This window comes from Monodelphis domestica, chromosome X (assembly GCF_027887165.1).
Source record: "Monodelphis domestica isolate mMonDom1 chromosome X, mMonDom1.pri, whole genome shotgun sequence".
NCBI classification, from domain to species: domain Eukaryota; kingdom Metazoa; phylum Chordata; class Mammalia; order Didelphimorphia; family Didelphidae; genus Monodelphis; species Monodelphis domestica.
In genome coordinates this window covers 65,402,433-65,427,025 of record NC_077235.1, presented here as the reverse complement: position 1 = coordinate 65,427,025, position 24,593 = coordinate 65,402,433, and the positions used below count along the sequence as shown (strand labels likewise).

Below are 24,593 nucleotides of genomic sequence, written 5' to 3'. Positions count from 1 at the left end.
GTAAATGCAGTCGTTTAACTCAGTATATGGATGATTTACTCTTGACCTCACCAAATGCTTAAGTATGCCTGGAGGATAGTAATCACCTTCCTTTAGAGCTACACAAGAGAGGTCACAAGGTCTCCAAAGACAAATTTCAGTAGTGTCTTCCCAAGGTGCAATATTTAGGCTTCATTTTAACTCCTAGGTCCTGTTTAATTTCTCCCAAGTGTATTGAAAATATGCAAAAGTTAAGTACTCCTACCACAAAAAGCAATTGAGGACGATTTTTGGAGCAACAGGATTTTGTTGGCAGTGGATCCCTTGCTATGGGGAAATCACTAATCCTCTTGTATCACTCACAAAAAAACTCGGTCCCTGAACCGCTTAAATTGGAAACTGAACACCTAACAGCTCTTTCAAACTTAAAACAAGCTATCTTATCTGCCCCTGCTCTAGGCATCCAAAATTATGATAAACCATTTACCTTATATGTCCATGAACAGAAAGAGGTAGTTTCAGGGGTTCTAACTCAACTTTTGGGACCTGCTCAATGCCCAGTAGCCCATTATTCGGCCCAGCTTGACCCAGTAGCTGCCGGAGCACCACCATGACTTAGAGGAGTAGCTGCCACAGCTTTACTGGTAACCAAATCTCCCAATCTGGTATTGGGATGCCCTCTGACCATAATGTGCCCACACAAGGTCGAGGCATTGTTATTAAGACATTGGACACAGGCACTTACTGACCAAAGTATTACTAGGTATGAGATAATCCTATTAAACAATGAACATATCACACTAAAACTCTGTAGAGTTCTTAATCCTGCAACCTTGCTCCCTGATTTCACAAATTCCAGAGAACCTTTAAAAGACTGTACATTTTTAGTATCCATTGCTGATAAACCTCATAATGATTTACTGGACACCCCTTTGGATAATTCAGATTTAATATTATTTATAGATGGTTCTTCATTATTGAGAAATGGCATGTGCTATACAAGAGCTGCAATAATTACTGAACTTGATACTCTGGATCAGCTTCCTCACCACCAAATAAAAACTCACAGTGCATTATTATTATTAATTCCTTTGGGAGTGATTTTAGGATAAGAAACAAGAAACTACTTCCCAAATCCAGAAGGTGAAACTTTTCAGAGAAGGTGCAAGAAGATGCCTGCAGAGACCACACACTGCACCAAAAGTTTCAGAGTGAACTTTGGGATATGGTGATTTGAACAGTGGGGTGTTCAATGCATTTGTTTTGTATGTACACTCTTATGCCAAAGGGAACTTGCCCCTTAATTGGCCTTTTGTCAATACGCCTAGCAATCAATGGTTTTGTTCTTTTCCTTTCATCCACAAATTATTGCAATTTATTTGTCAGGAAATTTTAATTAAGAATATTTCTCCATGTTTACAAGATTCATGTTCTTTATCTCCCCAACCCCCTACTGTAGCTGACATGTAATTCCACTGGGTTTTACATGTGTCACTGATCAAGACATATTTCCATATTATTTATATTTTCCCTAGAATGATCAATTAGAGTCTATATCCCCAATCATATCCTCATCCATCAACCCATGTGATAAAGCAGTTGTTTTCCTTCTGTGTTACTATTTCCACAGTTCTTCCTCTGAATGTAGATAGTATTCTTTCTCATAAGTCTCTCAGAATTGTCCTGGATCATTGCATTGCAGATAGTAGAGAAGTCCATTATATTGGACTGTACCATAGTGTATCAGTCTCTGGGTACAATGTTCTCCTGTTCTTCCCCTCTCACTCTGCATCAATTTCTGGAGGTCTTTCAAGTTCACATGAAATTCTTCCAGTTCATTATTCCGTTTAGCACACAGTATCCCATTACCAATAGATACCACAATTTGTTCAGCCATTCCCCAATTGAAGAACATCCCCTCATTTTCCAATTTTTTGCCACCACAAAGAGCACAGCTATGAATGTTTTGGTACAAGTCTTTCTCCCTATTATCTCTTTGTGGTACAAACCCAGCAGTGCTACGGCTGGATCAAAGAGCAGGCAGCCTTTTAGCGCCCTTTGGGGATAGCTCCAAATTGCCTTCCAAAATGGTTGAATCAATTCACAACTCTACCAGCAATGTATTAATGTCCCAATTTTACCACATCTCCTCCAACATTTATGATTTGCTGTCATGTTACTTAATCTGTTAGGTATGAGGTGATACTTTCAGAGTTGTTTTGATTCCCATTTCCCTGCTTATAAGAGATTTAGAACACTTGTTCATGTGCTTATTAATAGTTCTGATTTATTTATCTGAAAATTGTCTATTCATGTCCCTTGCCCACTTATCAATTGGGAAATGGCTTAATTTTTTGTACAACTGATTTAGCTCCTTATAAATGTGAGTAATTAGACCTTTGTCAGAGGTTTTTGTTAAGAAGTTTTTTTCCTAATTTGTTGCTTCCCTTCTAATTTCGGTTACATTGGTTTTGCTTGTATAAAACCTTTTTTAATTTAACGTAATCAAAATTATTTATTTTACATTTTGTAATTTTTTCTAACATCTAACAAGGATATTATTCTCTGTTCACCTAATTTACTTATAGTTACCTTCTTTATATTCAAGTCATTCAAACTATTCTGAATTTATCTTGGTGTAGGGTGTGAGATGCTGATCTAAACCTAATCTCTCCCATACTGTTTTCCAATTTTCCCAGCAGTTTTTCTCAAATAGTGGATTTTTGTCCCAAAAGCTGGGATCCTTGGATATATCAATCTCCACTTTTCCCTCTTGCTCTATAATGTCACGGCAGTTTTCTTGGATAATTTCCTGTAGAATGATGTCCAGGCTTTTTCTTTTGTCATGATCTTCCAGTAGTACAATAATTCTTAAATTATCTCTCCTCAATCTGTTTTCAACATCTGATGTTTTGTCAATGAGGTATTTCATATTTTCCTCAATTTTTCATTCTTTTGATTTAGTTTCATAGATTCTTGTTGCCTTGTGAAGTCATTTGCTTCTAGTTGTTGGATTCTAATTTTTAAAGACTGAATTACATCCCTAGCTTTTTGGTTATCCTTCTCATGGTCTGATTTTCTTTGTAGGTCATCATTCCACTTCTTTATAGGTCATCATTTATCTTCTTTGCCTCATTTTCAAGCTGGTTAATTTTGGCTTTTAAGACACAATTTTCTGTTCCCAGATGACTTATTTTGCTTTTTAAGTTCTTTTTCCAGAGTTCTTCAGTCTCTCTTAATTTTTTTTATTGTATATCAAGTTCTTTTTTAAAAACATTATTTTATTTGGTCATTTCTGACCATTATTCATTGGAAACAAAGATCATTTTCTTTTCCTCCCCCCCACCCCCACCTCTCCCATAGCCAACACATGATTCCACTGGGTATCACATGTGTTCTTGATTTGAACCCATTTCCATGTTGTTGGTATTTGCAATAGAGTGTTCATTTAGAGTCTCTCCTCAGTCATATCCCCTCCACCCCTGTAGTCAAGCAGTTGCTTTTCATCAGTGTTTTTACTCCCACAATTTATCCTCCACTTGTGGATAGTGTTTTTTAGATCCCTGCAGATTGTTCAGGGACGTTGCATTGACACCAATGGAGAAGTCCATTACCTTTGATTGTACCACAGTGTATCAGTCTCTGTGTATAATGTTTTCCTGGTTCTGCTCCTTTCACTTTGCATCACTTCTTAGAGGTCGTTCTAGTCTCCATGGAATTCCTCTACTTTATTATTCCTTTTAGCACATTAGTATTCCATCACCAACATATACCACAATTTGTTTAGCCATTCCCCAATTGAAGGGCATCCCCTCATTTTCCAATTTTTTGCCACCACAAAGAGTGCAGCTATGAATATTCTTGTACAAGTCTTTTTCCTTATTGTCTCTTTGGGGTACAAACCCAGCAGTGCTATGGCTGGATCAAAGGGCAGACAGTCTTTTATCGCCCTTTGGGCATAGTTCCAAATTGCCCTCCAGAATGTTTGGATCAATTCACAACTCCACCAGCAATGAATTAGTGTCCCCACTTTGCCGCATCCCCTCCAGCATTCATTACTTTCCATAGCTGTCATGTTAGCCAATCTGCTAGGTGTGAGGTGATACCTCAGAGTTGTTTTGATTTCCATCTCTCTGATTATAAGAGATGTAGAGCACTTTTTCATGTGCTTATTAATAGTTTTGATTTCTTTAACTGAAAACTGCCTATTCATGTCCCTTGCCCATCTATCAATTGGAGAATGGCTTGATTTTTTGTACAATTGATTTAGTTCTTTGTAAATTTGAGTAATTAAACCTTTGTCAGAGATTTTTTATGAAGATTGCTTCCCAATTTGTTGCTTTCCTTCTGATTTTAGTTACATTGGTTTTGTTTGTACAAAAATTTTTTAATTTGATGTATTCCAGATTATTTATTTTTCATTTTGTGACTCTTTCTAAGTCTTGCTTGGTTTTAAAATCTTTCCCTTCCCAAAGCTCTGACATGTATACTATTCTGTGTTCGCCTAATTTTCTTATAGTTTCCTTCTTTATGTTCAAGTCATTCACCCATTTTGAATTTATCTTGGTGTAGGGTGTGACGTGTTGATCTAAACCTAATCTTTCCCACACTGTCCTCCAATTTTCCCAGCAGTTTTTATGAAATAGTGGATTTTTGTCCCAAAATCTGGGTTCTCTGGGTTTGTCGTATACTGTCCTGCTGAGGTCACTTATCCCGAGTCTATTCCACTGATTCTCCTTTCTGTCTCTTAGCCAGTACCAAATTGTTTTGATGACCGCTGCTTTATAATATAGTCTGAGATCTGGAACTGCAAGGCCCCCTTCCTTTGTATTTTTTTTTCATAGTTTCCCTAGGTATCCTTGATCCTTTGTTCTTCCGAATGAACTTTGTTATGGTTTTTTCTAAATCAGTAAAAAAATTTTTTGGAAGTTCAATGGGTATGGCACTAAATAGGTAAATGAGTTTGGGTAGGATGGTCATTTTTATTATTTTATATCAAGTTCTTCCAAAGCCTGTGTCTAATTTGTTGGAGTTTCTGTGTTTTTGCTTGGTGTTCCTTGGTCCTCCTCTGTTCCATTTGATCTTTGTTCATTACCAGTATAGAAGCTGTCAGCTGTAATTCCTTTTTTCTTTTTCTGTTGTTTACTCATATTTTTTCCTTCTCTCCCCCCCCAATCCCCATCATTGCCTATAATCTTGCTCCTCTGATCATTTGCTGGATCCCTGGGTTTGGGCTATTCTGTCCTGAAGGGGCTTCTTCTCTGCTCTTCTGATTGACTAGGTTAGGCTGATGGTATTTATGAGCCCTAAGGTCAGATCTTCCCCAGCTGGCAGCAGTAGCTGAAAAGGAGCTGGGCTTCCCACCCTGTTATCAAACTTGTAGCCTGTAGTGGTTGCAGTCTTTGCCTTTGGAGCTTAGTCAGAGAGGTTCTCAGAGCAGTCTATGGGGAAGGGGTGTAGGAGCTTGAGGTTCCCTGCCCTCTGAACACTTCCTATCTGCCCTATTGATAAGATTAATCCAGGGCAGAGTTGATATGCAGAGCTGGATGTGCTCTGAGACCAAAATCTCACGGGAGGGCAAGATGGAGCAAGATGGAGTGTTTTGGCTGTGACTAGGCTACCCTCTCTGTGCTTCAACTCCAGCTGCCTCTATGCCACCTGTGTCCAATGCCCTGAGCCTGGCATACCTGTGCCAGCAAGGCACTCCCTCTGGACTAGCGCCTTTGCCCACTCAGAGATTCTAGCCACTGCTGGTGACTCAGCACTATAGTTGGGGGAAGGGTCCTGGGACCTTCCTTCCTCCTTTCCCTTGAATCCAAGTGTTCAAGAATTCAGGCTTTTGGGGGACATACCTTTTAAGTTGAATCTAGCAGGAGAGTTCCCTAGCTCTGTTCTGTTGTTAGATTTGGTTTACTGTCTCCTTGAAGCACTGTGTTTTTGATTGGTGTGGAAGGGTTTTCAGAGGTCTGAACTTTTTTTTTATGGTACTCATAATTTATTTTTTTCCCATTTGAATACAGAGGTCTGAACTTTTGCTGCATCTGAGCTGCCATCTTCATAGACTGTTTTTTAAACCCTTACTTTCTGTCTTAGAATCAATATTCAAATCATTGCAATTTATGAGTTGGCTATGTTTAAAATGATCCCTCTGGGGAGATTGGCCACCCAAAAGGATCACAGAGAGGAATGTATAATTAGAAATCTGTTACCCTAAAAAAATATAATTCCCAGGAGTTCACTGACTTCCTGTCATTATGTGCTGACATAGATAGGAGATAAATTGTGTGGGGTTCCTGGTCTAGCTTCTCTTCGCTTCCTGTGGTGCTCTTCCTGTGGACATAGTCTTCTTTGAGCAGGTAGAAAAACTTAGCCACATTGTTCCATTTTGTTAGATAATAAATTTTATAATATATAATACTTAGAGTTATTGTATATTAATTTTTAATCTACACTTGACACCAGATTGGATTCAAGGGCTGAGCAAAAGGGAGAATCATGAGATAGATGATAAACAGATAGGGAGACAAAGGGCATAAAAGTGATTACTACCTCTTTAACCCTGTACCAAATGCTGAGAATACAAAGACAAGCAAGCTAGACAATTCCTTGGCTCATCAAGCTTATATTGCATGACAGAAGAGAACACATAAAAGGGAAGGTATAAGAAGGTGCATTGGCTTAATAAATACAAACACTATGTGACTAAGGTCATTTACACTTACATATTATGCATCTAATCTATTTCCTTGATCCACCATTCTATTTCTTAATCAATACCAGACTGTTTAGATGATTGTTGCTTCACAATACAGTTTGCAATCTGGTACTGCTAGGCCACTTTCCTTCACATTTTTTTCATTAATTCCCTTGACATTCTTGACTTTTTGTTCTTCCACATGAATTGTTATTGTTTTTTCTAGTTCTATAAAATAATTATTTGGTAGTTTTATTGGTATGGCACTGAATAAATGAATTTAGGTAGAATTGTCATTTTATTACATTAGTTCTGCCTACCCAAAAGAAATTAATGTTTGTCCAACTGTTTAGATCTGACTTTGAGTGAAAAGTGTTTTGTAATTATGTTCATTTAATTCCTGTGTTTGTCTTGGCAAGTATATATTCTCAGGTATTTTATAATGTCTAGAGTTAAGGGGAATTTATCTTTTACTGCTGAACTTTGTTGGTAATTTATAGAAAAGCTGATGATTTGTGTAGGTTTATTTTTGTATCCTGCAGATTTACTAAAGTTATTATTTCAACTAAATTTTTAGTTTATTCTCTAGGATTCTCTAAGTGTACCATCATATCATCTTTAGAGAGTAATAGTTTAATTTCTTATTGCCTATTTTAATTCCTTCAATTTCTTTTTCTTCTCTCATTATTAAAGCTAACATTTCTAGTAAAATATTAAATAACAGTGATGATAATGGCCATCCTTACTTCACTTTAATCTTATTGGGAAAGATTATAACATTCCCATTGCATATGGTTTTAACTAGATACTACTTATTATTTGAAGGAAAACTCCATTTGTTCCTATGCTTTTATAGTGTTTTTAATAGGAATAGGTGTGGTATTTTGTCAAAGGCTTTTTATGCATCCACTGAGATTATCATGTGATTTGTTAATGTGGTTATTGATATGTACAAATATACTGATAGTTTTTCTAATATTAAATGGGCCCTGCATTCCTGGTGTGTGGAGTAAAATTCTGAGAGGGGCTCATACCCTTGGGTTCACTCTAATGAGAAGACAGGAGACTTGATGCTGGCAGAGTTCATGTGGCTTTAATCAGAGGTGTGGTGGGGGGCATAGAGTATGAAGAACACTGTCTGAGCCTAGACAGCATCCTCATGAGTTGGGGAGAGGCAAGGGTGAGGCAATACTACTCACGAAGCTCCACAGTCTGTGGTCTCAGAAGCAGGTCCAGATACACAGGTTTACTCAGATTTTATAGGGATCCAACACAATGTAATTTTTACTTTCCCGTCATCTGTATTTTATTCTACCCTCCTTCTTCTAGCCTCCTTATTCTTTTTCACTGCTTCTGAGTGTATCTAAGCATATGGGAATATTCCTTAGGTTTGCATTTTTTAGTTGAGTCAAGGTTTTAGGCCTGTCAAAGGATTTATCAGATTGCTGAACACTCTCTGAAACATTTCTCGGTACTACGGCATCACAACACTTCTCATGTAGTCAAGATTTATAACTTGTAAGTTTTGAGATTTCTCTAATAGGAATTAGGTTACTCCTAAACTTCTTCCAATAGGAATAGAAGGGGGGAGAACAGCCTTTTAGCTACATTCAAGAAGAATGTCAAAGGCCTATACTAATATATATATATATATATATATATATATATATATATATATACATACATATATATATATATGTATGTATGTTTATCCCTGGGGAGGGGGTTTCTTCTTTTCAAAAGGAGAGATTGATATCTCCTAGTTGAGTGCATCTAACTTCACTATTTTTCTATAGGAAATTGCAAATCTATGATTACTAATACTAATCAATGTATACTGGGGAATAATGCACAAATTTCATCCCACACACTGGTATAAATCCTACCTGGTCATTGTGAATGGTCCTTGTGATATATTGCTTTAGTCTCCTTGATAGTACCTTATTCAAAATTTTTGCATCTATATTCATTGATGAAATTGGCCTATAATTTTCTTTCTATTTTTGCTCTTCCTGGCTTAGGTGTCAGAAGCATTTTTGTATCATAAAAAGAATTTGGTAGGACTCCTCTTCCTATTTTCCCAAATAGTTTTTATAATATTGGGATTAGTTATTCTTTAAATGTTTGATAGAATTCACTTGTAAATCCATCTGGTCCTGAGGATTTTTTTTCCTAGAGAGTTCCTTGATGGCTTGTTCAATTTCTTTTTCTAAGACAGAATTATTTAAGTATTCTATTTCCTCTTTTAATCTGGGGAATTTATATTTTTGTAAATATTCAGGAAACACAGGGAAGACTTGGTATCAGTCAAACTATAGCACAAGCTTAATTATCAGAAGAAAATTTGGGGGCAGGAAGAATCCTGGTGATCTTGATAATACAATAAGACCTCATTTTATATGACCAATATGTTCCAAGACTCTTTGCATAAGCTGAAAATAATGCTAATAGCAAAGCCTACTATTTGTAATAAGTATTTCTTATTCAAACATACCAAGGTACTTTGCAGCTTTTCTTAGGCTTATCTAAGCTACCACCTTTACTACTCTTGTACCTTGGGGCCATTACTAATAACTAAATGGCATTAATGAAACAAAGAGAAGCACTGCTCTGACTTGAACTCCACTGATTACCAGAGAGAACTCCAGACAAGCTAATGTTTAGAGAAAAAAATGTGATGACTCACACAAATACTTCTCAGAGCAATGTGAACCTTAAAAATTCTCAGACCCTACTTCATAAGGTTGGGTTAAGACTATTCCCCATTTTAAACAATGAAGGAACTTAGATCAGGAATGTGAGACTTCTACTTATATCAGGAATGTGAAGACCTCTACTCCACTCCTACTTAAGCTTACTTTAGGGGAAGATAAAGTTGTAAACTCTTTGCTGAACAATGAAAAGTACTTAAACCCATACATGTAATAAGGCAAAAAGTTCTTAAGCTGTGCCTATTTTTAGAACTAATACAAAAGGGTGCTAAGTACCTATAAAGGTCAGGCAACTTGTGAACTTGCAAAAGGCAAAGAGGTGAGAACTTACTCAGGCGTGAATTACTCAAAAGTTTAGACTTCTTAGGTGTGAATTAAGAATGGTCTATCCTTTGGAAAACATCTACTGTGACTGGTAGATGTAAGAATTTAGGGGAGGTGACATAGGAGAAAATTCCCTTTAAAAGGAACTCAGAAAGGGAGCTGAGGACATTCAGATTCACATTCAGTTTCAGATTCAGGATTGAGCTGGTGGAGTCAGCTGAGATGAAGCTGGCCTGGTGTCACTAGAATCCTTGATTGGACAGATCTTGTGGTGAATGATTAAAGACTGACTGATCTTTTCTCTTAAGGCTTAGGCCTGGGTTGGCCAGGGCTGCCCTGGGCCGGCCTATCCTTTTCTCATTATTTCCTTTTTTCTCTCTTTCTCTCATTCCTCATTTGTATGAATTAAAATCTCTACAAAACCCAGTTGACTTGGGTATATTTCATAATTGGGAATATTTCCCTGGTGACCACCTTATATTTGATTTAAAACAAGACATTGTTTTGAAACCATATTTTCTGCGGTCACAATTTAAACCAATTTAAACCATCCACTCTATTATCTGCCACAATTTAAGTCTTCCACTATTTTAATCATTACAGCAAGAATTGAGCATGATTGGATACACTGACTTTACACTGCTTGGGAAAATGGCAAAGATTTAGTGAGTAATTAAAATGCTTATTTTCTGTGTTTTTCTACTTTTTTATTCTTGACCACATATATGTGAATTCATGTATGTTGAATTTGCTTAAAACAAGATCCTATCATGACCTGAGAAAGATGACCATTGTAGTTTGTTACCAAATCAATGCAGTCTCCACTGTTAATAAGTCTTATTCTGTCAGATGACCTTTTATAGCATGATTTTAAAAGGTCATTTTAATGGTGATGAATTGGTCTGAATTTATATTTAGAGAGAAGGGATTCATTATTTATTTCACGTTATCAATTCAGGACTTCATCTGGATCCATTGTGCTTATCCTTTACTGGTCAGGAATGAGTTGTCATATGGAAAAGACAACAAGCTAAGAATCTGAAACAAGTCTGAGTTTAATACTAGAAGGCGGCCATGACACAATCAGAACCTTTCAGTAAACTGCAATACCACATTTGCCACAAGAAGCCAATGAAAAGGCTGTTCTATCTGTTTTCCTCAAAGGAAAGTCAACAAGCATTTATTGAGCATCTTCTATTGGTGTCAGGCCTTGAGCTAGGTGGTAGGAATCCAGACACAAAAAGCAAACAGTCCCTGCTTTCTGGTTAACAATAAACTGGAAAATATAAGTTTTTGAGGAACAGAATTCACTACTCAATTAAAAACTGTTATGAAAACTAGAGAGTGTTCTAGATAAAGTAAAGCTTTGACCAACATCTCACAATATATATTCCTCTATCAACACCAAATGAATAAACTTTAATATTAAAGATCACATTGCACTAAAAAAATTAGAAGAGAAACAGATCATATATCTCTCACAGATATGGACAGATGTTTCCTAAAACAAACAAGAAATAGAGGCAATAACAAAAGAAAGAAACAAACTTTAATTGCATGAAACTGAAAAGTTTTTATGCAGAGAAGATTAATGTATTTAGGATAACAAGGGAAGGGAGTTGAACGGAGGGAAAATCTGTATCGAACTTCTCAGCTAAAAGTTTGCTTAATACTAAGAGGTATTCAAGATATATGTTATTTATACATGTGTGGGCATGAGCACAGGTTCGCCTGTGAACAGGGGGAAAGTACAAATAGATGGGTGTTTTCTGTGTTTGTATCTGTGTGCATACTAGCACACATATACTAATATGGCTGCAAGCCCACTTCACCTTGGTTTGTATAGAAAACTAAAAGACATTTCCTGACAGACAAATGGCCAAAGAATATGAACAGTTCTCGAAAAAAATTAAAATAATTAACAATCATAAGAAAGTATGCTGCCAATCACTAGTAAAAGAAAAGTATATAGAAATATGTTTGTCATTTGGGGAATGGCTAAGCAAATTGTGGTCCATGAATAGAATATTACTGTTTTAAGAAATGATGAATACAGAGGAGCCTAGAAACATCTTTAAAAAATGCCACAGAGTGAAGTCAGCAGAGACAAGAAAACACTATACATAATGACTACAACAATGTAAATGGAAAAAATTAGCAAGAAATCAAAAGTTAATGTTGCAAAATTTCATAGAAAAAGCAGGGCTCCCTAAGAAGAAATGTTAGAAAACAATATCCTCTACTCCTCTCTAGTGGCAGAAGGTCCATGGATGAGGAACACTGCATATTTTTACAGATTTTTTTGATTTTTTGATCAGTTTAACTTTTTGTTCATCTTCCTTTTTTAAAAAAATGTTCTAATGAATGGCTCTCTGGGAAGAAGATGGCAAAATACCAGAAGTATAGTGATGTCACAAAAGCAAAAAGAATGATACCACTGGTGACTTGGGAGAGCATGGTCTCACTTTAGAGAAAAGGTCAAAAGTCTTTGTGAAGGGTTTACAAGGGAGTGAAGGCAAAAATGAAGAGGCTTTTTCAGAGTTTAGATGAGGAGAGGAAAGATACTGGGCAGTTATAAAATATTCTAAAAAATTACATTGTTTGGCAAGGATGGGGGATATCTTCTCTGAACCACTTGTCCTTTCTCTAGGTCTCTAATGCACCATGAGTGAAATTCCCACAAAGATAGATTGAGGCACAAGTTCTCCAAGCAATACAATAGTTTATAATCAAGGCTCAAATCTTGTAATAAAGAAGGCTGCCTCAGTTAAGCCAAATATTCCAAGATGGAGATGCAGCTTCATTTCATAAGCATTGAAAGAAAAAAAGGATAGGTAAGGAAATAATACAATTGATTATTGGGTTGGGAGCATCATAGTGATGAAGAATTATGATTGATTACATTAAGGAAAGCAGGCCCATACCACATGGGAGGAAAACTACCTCTCTCTGTCTCAGAAGTATACTTTAATGATATATGGGACCCAGCTGCATGCTGATACTATTGATTGTGGACCAGATTCACTGGCTCCTGGGAACTAGACAGGGCTATCTTTAATTGGGCAAGGATAAGCAGAGATGAGACAAGATCAACTTGTATGTTCTCAAGGATAGCAAACAAATGGCACAGAGTTTCTCAGAAACTGAAGTTAAGAGAGATAATAAGTTTCCTTGGCACAAAGTGATTTGCGGTTAGATGTGAGATAAGAGTTCCCATAGAATTATTCTATGAGAGTACTGAACCTCTATCCCTAGCTCAGAGTTTTGCTTTACATAAAAGAGATAAAAAGAAAGGCAAAACTTAGGCATCCAAGTTGAGAGAGGAAGACTGAACTTTTGAACTCATTCACTTCTTCACTCACAGACAAATAATAAGAGGTTTGTGTTGTTCAGAGTCTTTACTGTCCATAATTCCCCCAGGGCCTAGTGGGAAAATTAAAAATGCTTCCTTTCAGTTAGGTTAGGAACAGTTAGGAACCCCAAGAGTAGAAAAGGGCAGAAATTCAAGGATTGAACTTTGAGAAACACCTGCAGTATAGGTTAATAGGAAGAGAAAATGGAACCATATGAATTATTTCAGCCCACTAACTGTTTGAATAGAACAGTAAATGCTGCATTTCCAGTGGAATGATTGGAGATTCTAATTACCTTACAGCAGTCATTTCTTCATCCAGTTAAGGCATACTAAGTAATGCTGACTTCAGAGTACCGTTAAATAAATCTTATAGGTTTAGGGAAAGCCAGGGGGAGGAGACAAAGTAAATCAGCAACTTCAGGGTCCTAGAGAGTTGCCTGGTAGCACTGGGAGGTTTAAACATCTATCCTAGAGTCACATAGCCAGTAGGGTCTTAAATCCAGGTCTTCCTGACTTAAGGATAGCACTATGTCTCACTGCCTTCCTTGTAATATATCAACTTTTAAATAGTAAAGTTTAAAATGTCATTGATAAGCTTTGTTTCAGAATCACTTCTGAATTCAGGAAGAGGAAAGTATAATTCATCCATTTTTTAATGTCCCTAACAGGGGACTGAAAGGCAGCATGAAGAAGTGGATATAGAGACAGACCTGAAGGCCAGAAGATCTGATTAAGTCTGGCCCTTGCCACTATGGGACCCACAGTTCTCATAAGAAATTGCAGAGAAGGGATCCAATTGTATTGGTGGAAGGCATTTCCTGTGACAGTGAACTCACCAGCCTATACCCTAGTCACTAACATAGTTATATTATTAAATAGAATAAATAAAGTCATATTGATACCATGCATGTTGAAGATGCCCCATGAATGAAAAAAACAAAGTAACTAAGTAGCTTCAGAGACTTTTCAAAATCCCTTTGGGCTAATTACATCAGTGAGTCTAAGAAACACATTTTAACATTCAGATGTTCTAAGTATTAGCTTTATTGAACAACATACAAACCACAATAGAGAGATGTTGGCAGTAAGTCCACTTGGTCCAGATGTAGCTGTGTCAACAGATGGCCCACAGGTGGCAGTGGTAGTGGAGTTTTCTATTGGGGTAGACAAAGGGAGCTGGAGCCTCTTACAGTCAATATAAAATAAGAGGACCTCAGGTACCTTGGAATACGCCAATCATGAGGAGAGAGAAAGATGAGAAAAGGCTTGGGGGAGGTCCTTGGCCTGTAAGGGCTTAATAAAGGCTTATGGAATTGTATGTAGTCAGAGGCTATAGGAAGGGATAGCCATCTATCACTTTGGCTGCACCTGTATCAACATCCCCATTGTTGTTTGGAGTTAGCAGGCCCAGAGAACACACTCTTATACCTAAATTTAAAGAAAAGATATAAAAGGCTTGGAAGATTTTCTTTTCATCATTTAGGCATGTCTAACTCCTGGTAATGCCATTTGGGGTGTTCTTGGCAAAGATTCTGAATTGTTTTACCATTTCCTTCTTTAGCTTTACAAATGAGGAAACCGAAGCAAAGAGTAAAGTTAAGTGACTTTTGCAAAGTCATACAGCTAAGCTAGTGAGTGTTGCAAGGCCAAATTTAAATTAAAGAGGGGCTTTCCTGACTCCAGGCCCAGCACTCCTTCCACTTCAACACCTAGCTACCCACTAGATTATAAAAGATATGTATCTATCTATTCTCCTTTAAGAAAATATGAACAAGTAATTAATTTGGTTTTCCTCCTCAGATAGTTAAAATACTTGGCAATTTTCATATGTTCATGAGTTTATAGAATATCCAAGAAAGTAATGATTCCCTGTTTTATTACATCTTTTACTTAGAAAAAGAAACTAAAAGCAGTGCCCATGCCTACCTAACCTCTCGACACGCTAGTGCTTTTTTTTCCCTCTTTTGAGATTTTCACTCCTTGCAAAATAATTTTTTTTAACTGTTACTTAAAACATGACATGACGAATGCTAGGCAATATAGACATTTGTTCAATGCTACCAGGTACCCATATCTAAAGAAGAAATAATCAATTCCCACTTCTGACTATCTTTTTCCAGCATGAGGAATCTAGACAGACAATATACTTTTCTAAATGCTTCTCCAGGAGAACCAATTAAGATGAAATCATGAAATAGGGTTTACAAAGTCCACAGAACTCATCTCTCTAGATTTGTCCAAAACCATTATATATGAAGCACATCCACAAAACAAATATGTGTTTTGGACCATTGTTACATAAAGAAACAAGCTATATAAATCATGTACAAAAAATCAGTTTCATTCATTCAATAATCTCTTTCTTTCTCTCCTTCCTAAGTTAATGAAAAAGGACCCATTACAACAAAACTCCCAGGGCTCATTGACTAAAGTGGGCAATAATGCATTAGACATTATTTAGTTCAATCTCTGTTTTTCCCCTCTTTTTATTTGGGGGGGTAATTTTTTTATAGTATTTTATTTAATCATTTCCATGCATTACTCATTAAAGACAAAGATCATTTTCTTTTCCTCCCCCCCACCCCCCATAGCCGACGCATGATTCCACCGGGTATCACATGTGTTCTTGATTCGAACCCATTGCCATGTTGTTAATATTTGCATTAGAGTGTTCGTTTAGAGTCTCTCCTCTGTCATGTCCCCTCAACCGCTGTAGTCAGGCAGTTGCTTTTCCTCGGTGTTTCTACTCCAATAGTTTGTCCTCTGCTTATGGATAGTGTTTTTTCTCCTAGATCCCTGCAGATTGTTTAGGGACATTACACCGCCACTAATGGAGAAGTCCATTACGTTCGATTATACCACAGTGTGTTTGTCTCTGTGTACAATGTTCTCCTGGTTCTGCTCCTCTCGCTCTGCATCACTTCCTGGAGGTCATTCCAGTCTCCATGGAATTCCTCTACTTTATTATTCCTTTTTGCACAATAATATTCCATCACCAACATATACCACAATTTGTTCAGCCATTCCCCAATTGATGGGCATCCCCTCGTTTTCCAATTTTTGGCCACCACAAAGAGCGCAGCTATGAATATTTTTGTACAAGTCTTTTTGTCCATTATCTCTTTGGGGTACAGACCCAGCAGTGTTATGGCTGGATCAAAGGGTAGACATTCTTTTATCACCCTTTGTGCATAGTTCCAAATTGCTCTCCAGAATGGTTGGATCAGTTCGCAACTCCACCAGCAATGAATTAATGTCCCTACTTTGCCACATCCCCTCCAGCATTCATTACTTTCCTTTGCTGTTATGTTAGCCAATCTGCTAGGTGTGAGGTGATACCTCAGAGTTGTTTTGATTTGCATCTCTCTGATTATAAGAGATTTAGAACACTTCTTCATGTGCTTGTTAATAGTTTTGATTTCTTTATCTGAAAACTGCCTATCCATGTCCCTTGCCCATTTATCAATTGGGGAATGGCTTGATTTTTTGTACAATTGATTTAGCTCTTTATAAATTTGAGTAATTAAACCTTTGTTGGAGGTTTTTATGAAGTTTTTTTCCCAATTTGTTGTTTCCCTTCTGATTTTAGTTATATTGGTTTTGTTTGTACAAAAGCTTTTTAATTTGATGTAGTCAAAATTATTTATTTTACATTTTGTGATTCTTTCTATGTCTTGCTTGGTTTTAAAGTCTTTCCCCTCCCAAAGGTCTGACATGTATACTATTCTGTGTTTACCCAATTTACTTATGGTTTCCTTCTTTATGTTTGAGTCTTTCACCCATTTTGAATTTATCTTGGTGTAGGGTGTGAGGTGTTGATCAATTCCTAATCTCTCCAACACTGTCTTCCAATTTTCCAAGCAGTTTTTATCGAATTGTGGATTTTTGTCCCAGAACCTGGGATCTTTTTGGGTTTATCGTATACTGTCTTGCTGAGGTCGCTTGCCCCCAGTCTATTCCACTGATCTTCCTTTCTGTCTCTTAGCCAGTACCAAATTGTTTTGATGACTGCTGCTTTGTAATATAGTTTGAGGTCTGGGACTGCAAGGCCCCCCTCATTTGTGTTTTTTTTTTTTCATTATTTCCCTGGATATCCTTGATCTTTTGTTATTCCAAATGAACTTTGTCATGGTTTTTTCTAAATCAATAAAGAAATTTTGGGGGAGTTCCATGGGTATGGCACTAAATAGATAAATAAGTTTGGGTAGGATGGTCATTTTTATTATATTGGCTCATCCTATCCATGAGCAGTTAATGTTTTTCCAATTTCTCAGGTCTAGTTTTAGTTGTGTGGTGAGTGTTTTGTAGTTATGTTCATATAGTTCCTGTGTTTGTCTCGGGAGATAGATTCCTAGGTATTTTATTTTGTCTGAGGTGATTTTGAATGGGATTTCTCTTTCTAGTTTTTGCTGCTGAGCTGTGTTGGAGATATATAGAAAAGCTGATGACTTATGCGGGTTTATTTTGTATCCTGCAACTTTGCTAAAGTTGTTGATTATTTCAATTAGCTTTTTGGTTGAATCTCTAGGATTCTTTAAGTAGACCATCATGTCATCTGCAAAGAGTGATAACTTGGTCTCCTCCTTGCCTATTTTGATGCCTTCAATTTCTTTTTCTTCTCTAATTGCTACTGCTAGTGTTTCTAATACAATGTCAAATAATAGATGCGATAATGGGCATCCTTGTTTCACTCCTGATCTTATTGGGAATGCATCTAGTTTATCTGGGGGGGTTATTTTTAAATTTTTATTTAATTAGATAATTTAGAATATTTTTCCATGGTTACGAGACTCATGTTATTTCCCTCCCCTGCCCCCATCCCTTTCCCATATCTGATGGGCAATTCCACTGGGTTTAACATGTGTCATTGATCAAGACCCATTTCCATATTATTAATATTTGTACTAAGGCAGGGGTCCCATTCACTGTCCCTCAGACCATTGGAGGTTCAGACTATAAAAACCTAATCCTAACCAGGCAGCAGTGTACACAGTGCAAAATCCCCTCCCCCAGATCACCGTTCACCATACTGATGTCTTTCACTGTGCAGCCACATAATCCTTTGCGCGTTGCCTCTTTGTAAGGTGCCACACAAAGGATTATGTCACCAGAAGTAGTATTGTACGTGAGAGATGCTGTGCTTTGGGGCACCACCACATACAGTGCTCCTCTCACTAACCACCAATGAAAGAGGTGTCCCTTCCAGAAGTGCAAAGGGGGCGGATAGAGGGCCTCAGGGGACCAAATGTTGTAAAATTGAGATTTGAACTCTGGACTTCAATCCCCACAAGCCCTTGCTCCACTTCCCCAAAATGCTTTGTAATCTCACAGAATTCTGAGGTGGGCAAGATCGAGAAGGTATTTAACCTGATTGCAAGGCTTTTGTGCACTCTCTCTTTTTGGACTTCCGTTTTGGAGCAAACGTGACTCTTTCCATAATGTAGGTGAGGTCTTGTCTAGGCCTCTGGCCTAGGCACATTTTCCTTATCCTGTATTTTCTTTAATCCTTAATCCTTAATAAACCTCTAAAAAATATAATACTCCTTGCAGAGCGAAACTAATTTCTACCTGCCTCAGTCTCCCCTAAATTTTAATCTTTACAGTTGGCAACCTAATGGGAAAAAAACCTCTCAATCTTCTGATTTCTTTTCTGATCTTTAGTTCAACTTTGAATATCTAGTACCTAGAAAAAAAATTTTTTTTGAGCCACATCTCTCTGGCCAAGGTTTTTTACCCTCGCAAAGCTGCTACAGGCTCCGGACCTGTTGTGTTTGCCGCCCACCCCACCCGGCTAGGCCCCGTCGCTTCCTGCCTGCAGCCTGCAGCCCGGATAGTCCTCACCTGGTACCTGGTCCCGGCCTTGCCCACCCCAGCAGCCGCTCCAGCTCCTGGCCTCTCACCGGCCCTGCCTGTCTGTGTTCCTGCCTGCAGCCATCCGCTGGCCACTGCCTGCCTGTTTCTGCGCCCCAGACCCACGAGCATGACCCCAGCTGGCTCATCACCCAGATCCTTGGAGTAGATCACTCAGGACTCATTTCTATCAGCTGGTAACAGTATTGGCCACGTGGGCGAAGGGGAGAGACAAGAGGGAAAGGAGAATGGGCAAGTTTCCCTTAGGCTAAGATTAGCCACGTGGACTGGGGCTGGAGGAGGTATCAGAGCAGGGGGAGAGAGAAAGGGGAGAGGAGAAGAAACAGATATTTCAAACAGAAACTTAATAGCAATGGGCTGTTTAAAAGGATATCTTTTGACTCTTTTGGTAATTTCATTGACTTCACCTGCCTGTCAGGGAGCAGACTCAGCCCAAAGATTCAACTTTGGAGGGGCAAATGGGTGGCTCAACAGACTGAGAGCCAGACATAAAGAAATGCGGTCCTGGGTTAAAATTTGGCTTCAGATACTCCCCAGCTGTGGGGCTCCGAGGAGATCGCTCAGACCCCATTGCTTAGCCCTTACCACTCTGCCTTCGGACAATAGACATTTAAATGGATAATTAATAATTTTTAAAAAACCCACCCAAGGAACTTTGAAGAGACTAAAGGCTATATTCTAAGGCATTTCAGACTCCAATGGTTTATAAAAAATCTCTGTATTTCTATTGCATTTCCTGATTGTTCTGTTTAAGATATAACTTTGTGATTTTAAGTTCATATGTTACTGGATTGAATATTATTCTGTTACACTGAAGGTTGACTGAATTTATTTTGAATGTACTGAGTTTTAAAATTCTGTTGCTTTTCCCCTATAACTATTGAACAAATATTATTGTAATTAAGCCCATATGAAAAAAAAAACAGTTTTTCTATTTTTCACTTTGTAAATTGTCACAGAGGATGGATGGACTTCAGAACTGGTTATACTTGTATAACAATCTTTGGAAAATTTAATATACTAAATATCTCAAATGATTTTAAGGGTTTTTAAATATGATTTTTGTAATTTTTTAAACAATCTCTGGTTATTTTTGCCTGCCCCTACCACGAGGTAAGGGCAATTCTAGCTGAAGTGAAATACATTTTATTTATAACCCCCAACCTTCCCTCATTTCTAAATATGTGAATGGAAGTTGGGCAGTTAATCTCAGGGCATTTGTATCCCTATAAGCCTCCAAGAAAAAGGAGCACCCCTTTATTTATACTCTTCAGCTCACTACTTTACTTGCACCAGAATGATATATAGATTTCTTGATTATGTTCTTAAACCAAGATGAGTATTTTACTTTGTTTAAAAATATGTTTATTACCAAGGTTGAAAGATTGCTACGTTTGTAAAAAAAAAAAAAACAGGGTGACAAATGTCCATCAATTCATAGGCTTTTAAAAAATGCCATATAGCAACTTATGTGAAATATGACTGTGTGTTTGTTTGCTATTGTAATTAATTGGGCTATTGAGAATTTGGGGGATTTTGATACCTACATATTTGTACTACTGTATTTTTAAAAAGGAAAAATTGTTAACCTTGTTCAATTCATTTGCCTTCTACTCACAGTGATCATGGCCAGATATTAAGAGGAAATGGATCTCATTTTTGGTGAGAAAGCCTTGTATTTTATATTTTCTTAGCTGACATAGAGTATCAATGATTATAAGCTATATTTTTGAATTTTTTAAAAGCTCTTTTATTATTATATTTTTCTTGCATGTGCAATATACTATTTGTTTTTTTTCTCTCTTTTTTATATTCCAAGCACGTCACCTGCATTAAGATTTTCTTTAAACTTTTTGACTTTTCAGTACTATAACTTTGAAATACATTTGTCAGAGCATGCCCAAAAAGCTTGTGACTATAAAAACGATGCCACGAATTATTTAAATAAATTATGGGACTTTGCTTAATGATTCTGTCTGATTCCAGGACAAGATATACACAAAAGAGTCATTGCACAGGGCCAAAGAAAAGCCAATCCAGGATGGATTGATGCACTTCTAGGCCAATACAAAGGTCTTGAACCTAGTGTGAAGACTCGAGGTTTCTGTGTTTATCATTGCTAGACATAGGCTTTCCTTGTGTCCACACTCACTCTGAAGATACTCACAGAGGAGTATCCCCAAAACTTGGCTCCTACTTGGCTTATATAATCTGGTCCCCTTTTCTGTCTTTCATAGTGTGGTACCTTTCTGTAGTCCTGGCTATTGACTGGGTAAATGCATCATTGCTTCGATCATTTTGATTGGGCCCTGATTCAAGGACCTGTTATAGATTTATTTTTCTTCTACTTGGAATTTTTACACATAAGACTTTGATAGTCTATAATTTCATCCAGAAATTTTTTCTTTTCTTTTGGATTTTTCTGATGTTTTTGTTAATTTCTCTTACCAATTGATTCATATACCTCAGCCATGCATCCCTAAGTGATCCTGGTTTTTCAATCACCCTCTTAATGGGGGAAATGTAAAAAATATCATTATTTAAATTGCAAATTGCAATTTAATTGCAAAGTTTAAATTCCTTTTGAGAAGAATTTTAGGTAAAGAAGATGCTACCTCTCTGAAACCAGAACTGAACTGTTGGAGAAGCCACCATGAAGAAGCCTCCAGACCACAAGTTGCAAAAAATTGAACTTTGGGTGTAGTTGATTGAACATTTATTTGTATGTATACTTTTATGCCAAAGGGGACTGCCCCCTAACTGGCTTTCTGTCAATGCGTTAAGCAATTTTTGGTTTTATTCTTTCTTTTTCTTATCCTCAAATTATTGTAATCTTTAAATTGATTATGTTTTTATGATCCTTTGAGGAAGGACTTCTTCCTAGAGGATCAAATGGGGGGAATGTAAAATTGAGATTTGAACTCTGGACTTCAATCCCCACAAGCCCTTGCTCCACTTCCCCAAAATGCTTTGTAATCTCACAGAATTCTGAGGTGGGCGAGATCGAGAAGGTATTTAACCTGATTGCAAGGCTTTTATGCGCTCTTTCTTTTTTGGACTTCCATTTTGGAGCAGACGTGGCTCTTTCCATAACGTAGGTGAGGTCTTGTCTAGGCCTCTGGCCTAGGCACGTTTTCCTTATCCTGTATTTTCTTTAATCCATAATCCTTAATAAACCTCTAAAAATATAATACTCCTTGCAGAGCGAAACTAATTTCTACCTGCCTCAGTCTCCCCTAAATTTTAATCTTTACAATGTGGCCCTCAGGTCATAGTTTGGGGACCCCAGCATAAGGGTAATCGTTTACAGTCTACTTTCCCAGTCACAGCCCCATCAACCAATGTGATCAAGCAGTTATTTTTCTTCTGTGTTTCTTTTCCCACGGTTCTTCCTCTAGATGTGGATAGCATTCTTTCTCATACATCCCTCCAAATAGTTCTGGATCATTGCATTGCTACTAGTAGAAAAGTCCATTATATTTTATTTTACCACAGTATATATGTCAATAATGTTCTCATGGTTCTGTCTACTCACTGTGCATCAATTCCTAGAGGTCATTCCAGTTCACATGGAATTCCTCCACTTTATTATTCCTTTGAGCACAATAGTATTCCATCACCAATAGATACCACAATTTGTTCAGCCATTCCCCAATTAGAGGGCATCTCCTCATTTTCTAAATTTTTTTTGCCACCACAAAGAGCGTGGTTATGAATATTCTTATACAAGTCTTTTTTCCTTATTATCTCTTTGAGGTACAACCCGAGCAATACTATGGCTGGATCTAAGAGCAGTCTTTTACCACCCTTTGGGCATAGTTCCAAATTGCCTTCCAGAATCTTTGGATCAGTTCACAACTCCACCAGCAATGCATTAATGTCCCAATTTTGCCACATCTCCCCCAACATTCATTACTTTCTTTGCTGTCACGTTAGCCAATCTGCTAGGTGTGAGATGATATCTCAGAGTTGTTTTGATTTACATCTCTCTGAGTATAAGAGATTTAGAACACTTCTTCATGTGCTTGTTAATAGTTTTGATTTCTTTATCTGAAAATTGCCTATTCATGTCCCTTGCCCATTTATCAATTGGGGAATGGCTTGATTTTTTGTAAAATTGATTTAGCTCCTTATAAATTTGAGTGATTAGACATTTGTCAGAGGTTTTCGTTATAAAGATTGTTTTCCAATTTGTTGCTTCCCTTCTAATTTTGATTGCATTGGTTTTGTTTGTACAAAAACTTTTTAATTTAATGTAATCAAAACTATTTAGTTTGCATTTTGTAATTTTTCTAACTCTTGCTTGGTCTTAAAATCTTTCCTTTCCCAAAGATCTGACATTATACTATTCTGTATTCACCTAATTTACTTATTGTTTCTTTCTTTATGTTCAAGTTGTTCACCCATTCTGAGTTTATCTTGGTGTAGGGTGTGAGATGTTGATCTAAACCTAATCTCTCCCATACTGTCTTTCAATTTTTTGTTAAAGAGTGGATTTTGATCTAGAAAGCTGGGATCTTTGGGTTTATCATAGACTGTCTTACTGAGGTCACTTAAGCCAAGTCTATTCCACTGATCTTCCTTTCTGTCTTTTAGCCAATACCATATGGTTTTGAATATCACTGCTTTATAGTACATATTAAGATCTGGTACTGGTGGGCCATCTTCCTTGCATTTTTTTCCAATATTTCCCTTGATATCCTTGATCTTTTATTCATCCAAATGAACTTTGTTCTGTTTTTTTTTTTTCTAATTCAGTAAAAAAGTTTTTTGGTATTTTGATGGGTATGGCAACAAATAAGTAAATTAGTTTGGGTAGATTGTCATTTTTATTATTTTAGCTTATCCTACCCATGAACAACCAATGTTTTTCCAATTATTTAGATCTAGTTTTAAATGTTTGGAGAGTGTTTTGTAGTTGTGTTCATATGGTTCCTGTGTTTCTCTTGGCACATGTATTCCTAAGTATTTTACATTGCCTATGGTGATTTTAAAGGGAATTTCTCTTTCTAACTCTTGATGCTAGGATAAGGTAGAAGTAGATAGAAATGCTGATGATTTATGTGGGTTTATTTTGTATCCTGCAATTTTGCTAAAGTTGTTGATTATTTCCACTAGCTTTTTAGTTGATTCTCTAGGACTCTTTAAGTAGACCATCATATCATTTTCAAATTCTAGTGCAATGTTAAATAATATAGGTGATATGGGCATCTTTGTTTCACTCCTGATATTATTGGGAATGCTTCTAATTTATCCCCATTGCACATGATGCTTGCTGATGGTTTTAAACATATACTGTTTATTATTTTTAGAAAAGGCCCATCTATTCCTGTGTTTTCTAGTGTTTTCAATAGGAATGAGTATTGTATTTTGTCAAAGGCTTTTTCTTCATCTATTGAGATAATCATGTGATTTTTGTTGGTTTCCTTGTTGATATGGTCAATTATGTGAATTGTTCTCTTGATATTGAACCATCCTTGCATTCCTGGTATGAATCCTATCTGGTCATAATGAATAACCCTCATGAACACTTGCTGGAGTCTTTTTGCTAGTATTCTATTTAAGATTTTTGCATCTATGTTCATTAAGGAGATGAGTCTGCAATTTTCTTTCTCTATTTTTGATCTACCTGGCTTTGGAATCAGTACCATATTTGTGT

General features: G+C 37.0%; 1 long non-coding RNA gene and 1 other non-coding gene across 2 annotated transcripts in view; both read right to left on the bottom strand.

Moving 5' to 3' along the window:
- Positions 1-24,593, bottom strand: part of LOC107650312 (uncharacterized) — a 154,614-nt gene that overhangs the window by 95,114 nt on the left and 34,907 nt on the right. The gene's annotated exons all lie outside the window — the stretch shown is intronic.
- MIR7383-3 (microRNA mir-7383-3) lies at positions 14,230-14,288 on the bottom strand. Its single transcript, NR_127657.1, has one exon. It is a non-coding gene; the product is annotated as a microRNA mir-7383-3 (primary transcript).